Source organism: Chiloscyllium plagiosum, unplaced genomic scaffold, assembly GCF_037043375.1.
Source record: "Chiloscyllium plagiosum isolate Xiang-an unplaced genomic scaffold, Cpla_swu_hap1 HiC_scaffold_44, whole genome shotgun sequence".
NCBI lineage: Eukaryota > Metazoa > Chordata > Chondrichthyes > Orectolobiformes > Hemiscylliidae > Chiloscyllium > Chiloscyllium plagiosum.
The window spans coordinates 29,605,324-29,614,339 of NW_028270182.1; positions in this window are offsets into that span (position 1 = coordinate 29,605,324).

Consider the following 9,016-nt stretch of genomic DNA (forward strand, 5'->3'; position numbering starts at 1 on the left):
TTTCATAAACAGAGCAGAACATATGTAGACCCCTGCAGTGTCCTGTTAATACTCACATAAAGAAGTTAAAAAAAAGATTTAAAAGGTTTAAAGATTCATGGTCCATTCCTCAGCAACCCTCGTCCATTCCATCCAAACCCAGTAAATGTTCCCTTTTATAGTGATATGAAAAGTGATGTGTGGAACTGGTTAACGGAGCCTGTTTGTTTTGTCATGATTTGGAGATGCCGGTGTTGGATTTGGGTATGCAAAGTTAAAAATCACACAGCACCAGGTTGTAGTCCAATAGGTTTAATTGGAAGCATATTAGCTTTCGGAGCACCGCTCCTTCATCAGGTGATAGTGGAGGACACACTGCTAAGGTACAGAATTTATAGCAAAAATTGACAGTGTGATGTAACTGAAATTATCCATTGAAAAATACCTTGATTGTCTGTTGAGTCTTTCATCTGTTCGAATACCATGATAGTTTCATTTCTTTCATGTGTCAATCACAAAAACTTTTTCTTTTAAAGTTGCATTCTCAGGTTAGCTGTAACATTGAGTGATAGCTAGACAATATGTTGAAGGTGTTAGCCCCCTGTGTTCTCTGTCTATACCATGATGTTTAGATTGATTCTAATCTGAAAAGTGAGGTAACAGAGTTTTACATGAATTCATGCAGTTTTTGAGCTCAGAGGTTTACATGAATTCATGTAGTTTTTGAGCAAAGTACAATGTAACTCTGCAAGTACAAATTCACCCAACAAAATATATGTGTGCATGTCGATCTTTGCCTGTCTGTGTGTGCGTTTGTCTTGGTTGGGGGTTGTGAGTGTGAGAGTGAGTGTATATGTGTGTGTAGTGATGTAGAGTGCCTGAAGTCTGTGAGGGTGTGTGTGAGTGTGGGAGTGTGTGTGCGTGGCTGGGGTGGGGGGGTTTTGAGTATCAGTGAGAGAGAGTGTATATGTGTGTGCATGAGTGTCGAGTGGTCTAAGTCTCTGATCGGATGCCTGTGTGAGTGTGGGTATCTGTAAGGGTGTGTGTGAGTGTCTGTGTGCGTGTCTGTGTACATGTGTGTCCGTATGTATGTGTGTGCATAGGAGTGCAAGTGTGTGTGTGTATACAGTGCAATGGTGGTCACCTGTAATGTGACGTGAACCCAATGCCCGGTTGAGGCCCTCGCTATGGGTCCCAAAATTAGTTATCAGCCTCTGCTTGGCCACTGTTCTCTGCTGCCTGTCCCGAAGTCCACTTTGGAGGATGGTCACCAGAAGGTCCGAGGTTGAATGTCCTGGACCACTGAAGTGTTCCCCAACTGAAAGGGAACACACCTGTCTGTTGATTGCTGTGCGGTGCCCATTCATCCGTTATCGTAGCCTTTGCTCAGTTTCCCAGTGTTTGTTCAGTGACTGTGATTAATGCCAATCTCCATGGATTCTAATCATCCCAGTGGAGGGTTTTAATGAGAAATGGGCGCCGTTCAATGTGTTATCCCAAAGTGTGAGCTGGAACATCACCTACAGCACTGACAGAGATCAACAGATTTAGAAAGAGGGGGCGGAGAGATCACAATCTGAGAACATTAGATTGGAATGTTCCAACAATGTATCAGAATCTGGGAACATTAGACTGGCATGTTCCAAGAATAGACAGGAGCTTATCCAATTATGTTTGGCGTCTTTCTGTATTTTATTGGTTGTCATTATCATCGCGGATCTATTATGCTCTTCTCATTATTCAATATTTTTATTACCCTTTCCTGGCTATCATTGGTGTTCCTGGTAAGTATCACTGTCCGGATGTTTTTTTTTCTACAGATCGGTTATGACTGTATTACTGTTCTTTTATATAGTCCACACTTCTTGTCACTATTACTTTTCTATTGAAACTCTCAATCCAGATATTCACTCTACAGACCTCTACTAACTACATCAATGATCGTGTTCAATTACTGTCTCCCTCTCTGAGCTGGCATTGTTACTCTCTATGTTGACCTACTCATTTCAGCGGAGAACTACAATTTATTGTGTCATGGCCTTTTTTATTTAAGTATTAACAGCATGGACCTCACTTTCTACTGCTCTGGTTACAAACTCCACTTCCTTCCACTGTTTCCATCCCTCCCCTGGCCAATAACTGCAGCTGAAGCAGATAAGTCACAACTGTGGGGGAATCCCTTTGATTATGTACTCACTCTTGACATCATTCCCTGACCATTTCTAACTTGAAATACTCACCACTCCAGAATATATCTCACTGGTTTATTCCATCTGCTGTTTGAACCTTGCGCTATGAAGTACAGTCTTAATGAAGCCAATAATCTGCTGCTGACACTCCCGGCTTCAAACCTGCCGAAGCAAATTTGATTCGAACTCACACCAAACACCCATCCATCTGTCATTCATGTGTATGCCGATATATATTGCTATTGTGTCTGGAAATGTCTTTATTTTAACATTCTCAAACACTACCTTATCTGTCCATGAAACTTCTCTCGTTCTCTTTCTGTCGATTAACAAAATGCGTGCCAGTTGTTCGTATTTAAAACAATTTCTTCCATGTGCGTTCCTTCTCAAACAATGAGTTTCACATTCAACCACGCCTACCGCGCGCACACACACACACATTCTCTCTCAGTCTCTGATGAATACACACAAAGGCAGAGAGAGCAAACCTTCCCATTGTAGGCAGTCATCTAATGCGAGTATAGTTAGTATATGATAGTAAAGTTTGCAATACTCTCTATGCTGGGCAGATCGTGCAGATTACTGAGCAACACACTAGATTGGTCTGCACAGCTCTCCATGCTGGGCTGTCATCTTGTCCCAGTTTATGTTGTTTGTGGTGTTCTGTGAAGAAGATTCAGAATTTGATGTAACAAACCATTTCAGCTAATCTGACAATGTCTTTTTTAAATGTTCTCATTCTTGTAATTTTACTCACAAAGATCTCACTTCGCCAGCTTGTCCCACTGCCCTGACAGTTTCCACATATTTCCACAACATCTTTTCAGTTAATTAACTGTCTGTTTCTGTCTTTAATGTGAATCTCTCTGTCCCTTTGTATCTTTCCCTGGCCTTCGGTTTTGGCTCCCAAGTGTACCGAGTGCTGGCATTGTGTAGTTAAGAAATAATGAAATGGGGTGTGTCAAGCTGTTGTTCACTTTCTGGTATGTTTCATGTGATGGTCCATGGACAGGCGTGTTTTAGAAGTTATGAGAAAAATCCTTTTAACTTGATGTGTACCTGTGGCTGTCCCTCTCAGGTGACCTTGCGGTCAGTAACACGCGGAAGCCCACTGAGTAAAGGACCAGGAATCTCAATTGCCTGACAATGCTGTCACTTTTTAACAAAAAGTTATTTTCTCCTTTATATAGTAAGAGGTCTTAAAGGCCAAACTTCCTACTGAAAACGGCACAAGTAAATAACTTACGGGTTTTTAGGGTTTTTAATAAATAGTGGTAACAATGGCCAGCTCGCACAGACCAGGCTTTCTTGGTTTCTTTTTATTGTAGCTATAACAATCACCAGGTATTTGGGGTCCCAGAACGGTTGTAAGTTTTAGTAAATTATCCCTAGCTGCTATTCTCTCTGTAACTTCACTTGATGCTGTTTCCTCCGGGATTGGAGAACTCTATGCAAGAATGCATGTCTGAATGTTCCTTTTTGCCAAGGGGTGTGTTTAGGTGATTTTAGTATATTGGAACAATTCATTTGTAGAAGGTACTGTATCCATTATTCGGTTAAGATTTCCAATAGTTAAGTTATTCTAAATTCCTCTTCATTGTTTATGGATTTACATTACAGTGTTTAAATATATTGTGTTTTGCTTCATGGTTTGTCTATAGCAAACTGGGGACTCTTGTCCGGTTCTAAATCGATAACACCAAATTGAGTTTAGAATTCGACCCAACAAGTCCACACCGATCATCCGAGGAGTGACCTACCCAGACCCATTCCTCTACCCTATTATTGCACATTTACCCCGACTAAGGCACCTAACCCACACATCCCTGAAAACTATGAACAATTTGGTATGGACAATTCACCTGACATGCACATCTTTAGATTGTGGGAGGAAACCAAAGCATCCAGAATAAGCTCATGCAGACACTGGAGAGTATGCACCAGGAGGCTATTGGGTTCAAAGGTCTCATGTGGTAGTTGTTAGTGTCTTTTTTTACGGAAGTTGCATTCGATTGGTTTAAACAGTGTTTTGTGTATAAAGATTCAGTCACGAAGAGTTCTCTGAGTGTGGAAAAGTGAAGGTGGGGTTTTTATAAAAGGTAATGAAGGCAAAGCTGTAGGAATTAACAGACAAGCTGGAGTTGGGGTTGCGTTTGTCTGTGAGAAAATGAGAGATAATTACTGCTATAGCTCGGCAATTACATTTAGTGGAACCACCATCAGACTCTTTGGAAATGGCTGGAATTCAATTTTAATGAGGCACCTTGAACATGAGAAGGAATTGAAACAGTTTGAATTATGATGAAAAGTAGAAATAAAAGAAAAGGAAAGAAAGAACAAAGAGAGAAAAGGACAGAGGAAATGTAAAGAGTTTCAACTTAAACAGTTAGCAATTAGAGAGGAAAGTTGACATAGAAGGCGGAGATGAAGGTGGACGGTCGGCGGGATGAGGAAGATAGTGAGACTGTAACAAATGGCCTGATGGGGTTCTGTTTAAATGCACCCAGGCATTATCTAAATTTTAAGGAGAAGATGGAGAAGCCTTTTGTATTTCATTTGAGAAAGTGGCTAAACAAATGCAGTGACCATGCCGATTTAATCTATCCAAACAAAGCTGATAGGTATATGCATCCCTATCGGAGGAGGTGAGGAAAGCCATCTGAAGTGCATATGAGCTTGTGCCGAAAGCTGACAGACAGTGTTACAGGAATCTAAAAAAGGGTCCCTGGTTAAACGCACACTGAGTTTGAAAGGATCAAACAAAGTAATTTTGAAACGTGGGGAAGGGTATTAAAACAAAGCAAATCTATGACACTCTTGGAGAGATTCTTATTTTGGAGAAGTTCAACAATTCACTTCCTGCAGTCGTGAGAACTCGTGTAGAAGAGCAGAGTGTTAAAACGGCAAGGTTAGAAGCTGAAATGGCTAATGATGATGCTTGAGCTCAGAAATCAAAGTTTGGTTTCTGTGAGAGATTGAGAAGAATGTGCGAGACCTTCTTAAAACATTTACCTGTGAAAATAAGGTTTACTGGCATAGACCAGGAGTAGCAGGTAAAGAGGTTACAGCATTAAGAGGTACAGAAGCATGTAATTCTTTTATGCTGAGATATGAGGAGCTATGCCATTGAGAAGGACTATTGGAGAGATAAGAAGTGCTCATGATGTAACTTGTGGTTGGAGTCTCTAGTGGAAACATCAACAGATTTATTCCACAATGGGGAAGGAGGTCTTGAGCTTGGTGTTGGCGTTACAACATTTCAGCACTTAAATTGTGAATAACGTGCCTGAGACACATCTCAGAGAGACAGATCTCTGAGTCACTGATCGTGATTCCTTAAAGTTTTTGGAGAAGTTTAGGAAGAAAAATACCAGTCTGTTTCGATTGAGCTTATTATTGCTGCCATTCAATTTGAAATTATACAGGTGACAGGGCGAGAAAAAACAAGTTTTGATAAGTTGGGGAGACTTGGATGAAGAAAGACAAAGGCATTCTGTGGCAGGAGTAAAATGAATGAAATCGAAACTAGTTTTGAGCATTTGTACGCTCAGAGTCAATGTAATATATATGCATTCCAGTCTACTAATTGTGGAAGATTATAAGTTCTAAAGTGAATCCATCTTGTATATTTGTGGATCATTTTATTGGAGTTGCAAAGATAGTATCACTGTAAAAAAGGTTATTTTCTCTTTTTTTAAAGAGAGGTTTTCAAAGCAGAGATGCAGAAATGCTGTCTGAAAACAGTTTAAGTAAATGACTGAGAAAGCCTTTAGGTTTCATTTAAACGGTGGTAACAATGGAAGGGCAGTGGTCAGCTCTCCCAGAGCAGGTTTCCAGAAGGGTTGGAAGCTTCAATACATGATCCCCAGCTGTTGATCTCTGTTGATGTTGTTTCCCCCGGATTGGAAAACTGCTTTGAGGATTTGAATTTGAATATATATTTGTGCAAAGCAGTGTATACCAAGAAAGTACGGTATCTAATGTTTGTGTAAGTGTTCCAACATATAAGCTATCCCAAAATGTTCTTTCCTTTGATTGTATTTTAACTAAAACAATTTAATAGATTATATTTTGCTTAATGTTGAGTGGTTTGACCAGTCACAATAAATCTGGAACGCACACTTCCCATCTATATTCAAAATAAGGAAAGGTTTAGATCTAAACGGCCTTCTTACAATATTTTGCGGGGATCTGGTCTGGTCCACAACACTTGTACCGAGGGGTTTCTGACTGGCTCCTGTTATTGAAAATTTAGTGGAGGGGCAGGGGATGTTTTGCTGGAGGTTGTGCTGTAAGTTGCCTCACACATTCAGGGAGATCTGAGGATTTGGCGACCCAACTCTGGATGGAGCATTGGGACTGTAGTTAAAACATCTGAGCCTGCAACATGAACAACAAATGGAGTAGAGGCTGCAGAGACGGGAAGCTCTGAAATCACGGAGTGAGTGTGTGTGGGGAAAGGGATCTGCTGTATCCACCCCGGGGTTTCCAGGAACAGCTTCCCAAGCTCCACTTGACCCAGGAGCAGAGTGTGAGGGGCCCTGACTGAACAAGGAGCTGATCATAGAATGGTGTCACCTCCTTCAACACGACCTGCAGCTTCACACCGGGGGAGGATGGTGCTGCCAGTGGCTGTTAGGGTCACTGTTTCATTCAGCTTCTATGATCCAGAACTTTCCAGGCAGGACTAGGTGACATATCTAACATTTCTCAGTATCTCAACATCAATGTTAACCATTCGATGATGGAGGATATATATGATGGATGAGAAGCATTGTTTCTCCCTGTGCAGGGAGCTGCCGGGCGTATCCAGTATAGTGGGATTCCCGATGGTGTACATGCCATCTGCAGGGTATCCATGTCAATGGGGAGAGGTAGAGGAACTGAAGGAGCTCTCTCACTCTCTATTAATGTTACATTGTACCTATGCACAGTACGTCATATTAGTGAATACCCTCTGCCCCGACATCAGTCACGGCCTCTTCATTCAGAAGCTGTCAGCCATTCCCATCGTCATCGGGTCATCACGGAGAAAGAATTGAATATATCTTGGATAAAGGACGTCCCCTTGATGCACGTTTCAAAACACCATCCCCACCGCCAATCAACCACATCAAAGTATTCCATGTGTACGGAGAGCAATGGGGTCACTTGGAGTGTCTGGGAGCTGACGATCAGGGATGGAGCAAAATCTCTCATGTCTGAACGGATCTGAGTGAAGCCCCAGTACACAGTATCATTAAGTCATGCAATCCTTCTCCATTTCAGTAACATATTGCTTTCTATTATTCCTGTAATTGAAATGACAGGTTATATCATCTTAAATTCCACCTTCCAAACTATTATCTATTGTCTTTACCTCTCTGAATCTATTTGCAGACTCTTCACCTTCTCTAGATAATTTAATCTCTTGCTTACCACAGCGACATCACCAAACTCAGCATCTGTATATCTGTTCCATCCTCCTAATCATTAATACAGATTGTAAATAGTTGAGAACCCAGCGCTGGTCACTGTGTGACCTTACTGGTTCCGTTCTCTCTAACTGATTGAGACTAATTTATCCTGAGTGCCTGCATCCTGTATGATACCCAGTACTTCCCCATTCCTGTCCAAGAGTTGAAAAAGAACAAGGAGCATCTGTGAGGAATCCAACCCCTTGATGAGGCTGATGTCACCGCGGCCTCTGTTCCACTTTTCTGCCATCTCTCCATCCTAAAACTCTAGTCTCTTGTTGTAGATTGCGCCACATCTACGCATTCAATTACTTTTAGCATTTTGCAGACCTCAACGAGATCTCCTTTTTATTCTTATAAACTCGAGAGTAAATGCCTAAACTGCTCAATTTCTCTTCATAAGACAAACACTTCAATTATGGAATCAATCTAATGAAGCTCTTCTGAATTGCCTCCAATGGAAATACCTCATTCTGCAGGACACCCAAACTGTACTCCAGTTGCAGCCTCACTAATGCCTTGCATAGCTGCACCAACACTCCCTACATTTCTACTCTATGCTTTTATAAATAAACGCTAAAATTATGCTTGCATTTCTCATTACTTACAGTACCCGCAGGCATGTTTTCTGTGATATGCAAGCAGACACCCAGATCCCTCTGCACCTAACCACTTTGAAAATTTATCTCCATTTCGATAATAATTTGTCTTTCTATTATACTGGCCAACTTGAATAGCCCACATTTATTCACTTTAATTTTCCTTGCCAAATGTTGGCCCATTCATCCAACCTATCCATATAATATTAAATCTCTTGCATTATCATTCCGAAGTAATTTCCTACCAATGTTAGTGTCATCTGAAAATGTGGCACTGCATTTTCTATCCCGTCAACCGAGTACAGTACTACCTTCGATCGCAAATGGTTGAGGCATGAGTACTGAAATCAATGGCACACTACAAATTGCATTTGCCAAAAGAAAATAACACATTTATTCCTTATGACTCAATTTTGTTGGCTAACCAATTCTCTATCCAACCTAATAAATTACTCCTAAACCCATGTTTACTCTTTGGAGAAGCGAAATATCCGATGCCTTCAGGAAGACCAGATATGTTCCATCTCCAGAATTCCCACGATCCATATTGTTTGTGACATCTTCAAATAACTCAAGCAAACAATTCAAACACGATTTAGCCTTCGGAAAACCATGTTGACTCTGACGAATTGTGGTTTAACTTTGCAAATGACCTGAAGAATGGACTCTAACAATTTGACTTAAATTGCAATAGTTTATTGTTACACTTTAGTCCCTAATATATAGCATTATTATAAGCTCTTCCCTTTCGAAACCCTTTCCGTTTACTTTGAATTCCTATTTAATGGGCAAA